The sequence below is a fragment of the Nanorana parkeri genome, unplaced genomic scaffold (assembly GCF_000935625.1).
Source record: "Nanorana parkeri isolate BGI_ZX_2015 unplaced genomic scaffold, ASM93562v1 scaffold1363, whole genome shotgun sequence".
NCBI classification, from domain to species: domain Eukaryota; kingdom Metazoa; phylum Chordata; class Amphibia; order Anura; family Dicroglossidae; genus Nanorana; species Nanorana parkeri.
The window spans coordinates 50,726-52,635 of NW_017307631.1; positions in this window are offsets into that span (position 1 = coordinate 50,726).

Genomic DNA, 1,910 nt, shown 5'->3' on the forward strand with positions numbered 1-1,910 from the left:
AATGACAACTGGGCGGAGGCGGCGGTGACGTCACGGCCGGCTCCGCCCAGTTGTTATTCATTGGCCGGAACCTGCTAGAAGACTCTAGCAGGTCCCGGCCAATAGGAAACAGTTGGGCTGAGCTAGCTGTCACTGCTAGCTCCGCTCAATTGTTTTCTTCTTTTTTTTTTTTCTTTTTTTAAACAAATCTTTATTTCTTTTTTTAAATTGATCATTTATTTACATTTTGAAACTTTTTTTTCCTACCTTATTCAATGAATTTCTATTCTGCTCGGTACCACGGAGGTACCGAGCAGAATAGCTGAGCGGCATTCGGCTATTCACTCACTGCCGTTCGGCCCCTATGAGAATAGGCCGAACGGCAGTGAGTAGCCTGCCGGAGGTTCGGCTCAGACGATCCAGATGTTGGATCGGCTGAGTCGAACTCCTCCTGCACTTCGGCACAGGCGAACATGAACCGAAGCCAGCCGAAGCAAGCTGATGTACGGCTGATTTTAGCCGATGCCGTACAAGCCTGAAGCGAATACCCGAACAGCGTTCGGCTTCACTTCGGGCCATTTATTCCCTCGGCTGCCTTCCGCAACTTTGTGAATAACCCAATAAATGTTTTCATCGACTTATTGTGTTTTGCTATGATCTGCTGACCACATTGATTAAAGCTTAATATCTTTAAAAAAAAAAAGAAATTGTAAGTTTAGTGAAATTAAAATTGGAGGGTCAGGCAATATGTAACTTCGACTCCCCTTATTACATGGATGTCATTTAACATGGTCTGTCTTGCAATTTATTCTCCTATATTACATCTTGTTTTAAGTTGTGAAGCTCCAGGCAAATTTCTCCGTATTTATTATGCACTGGGCTTGTACACTGCTGGCAGCTCTTATAAATGTATTCAATGCTTCCTGCCTTATCCCAGAGGGATAGAGACAGCAAATGTTAGAAACATAAATAGAAACACAACTAGATGGAAATAATATGAGGTAATAAAGTCAGCAAATCGACAGGATGTCAGAACAGAAAAACAACTACAAGATGTGAAGCCAACTATACCTACATTATATAAAATACCTGTAATAAATAATAAATAAATAAGATGTGAAGCCAACTATACCTACATTGGCCACACATGTGCCAATGCGATTGGTGGAGGTAACATCCAATTTGATATAAGAATTATATTTTTTACAAATTTGTCAACTTTTTGCCTTTTCTTTTACAGTTAACAATGGATTTTCAAGTGCACTAAATGCGTTAGCTCACGGGTGAGACTGAATTATTACCCTTATGTCATATTTAGTGTACACGTGTAGTTTTAATGATTTTTAAAGGTACTTTGACTATGAAAGCCAATTTACTAAGATTATCACACAGGCTGTGGATCCTTTTAATACTGCTAATGGTGGTGATAACTGTTTCGAAAAGGTGTCTATTGAAGAAAGCAAAAAATGTGTTAACCCTTTTTGCAGCCAGAGCCTTGTTTGCATCCTTCTGTACACATTAAAATGCACATTTTAGGCATGAAAGTTACTTAACCCCCTCCCCGAATTACATATTTTCTGTAGAGACCCGGTAGAATGAAATAGTGGCAGTTACAATTTTTGTGTTGCAAGATAAGTGGCAAAGCTGGATATTCCGTCACCCGGGGGAAAGATTCACAGGGTTATTCACAAAAAGGGTGAAGAGTTTGGAGAAGGCAGGAGAAGTGAACAATCTAGGACAACATCGCTGAACTGGAAAAATTCTCCAATTCAGCTCACTTTCCAGTTCAGTTATGTTGCTCTAGATTGTTCACTTCTCCTTCCTTCTCCTAACTCTTCACCCACCCACACCCCACACTTCTGGGCTCTCTTCTTTTTCTGTTACAGCGGCGCCCCTCCTGATCTACCAGAGAGGTGAGGCTTCAAATGGCA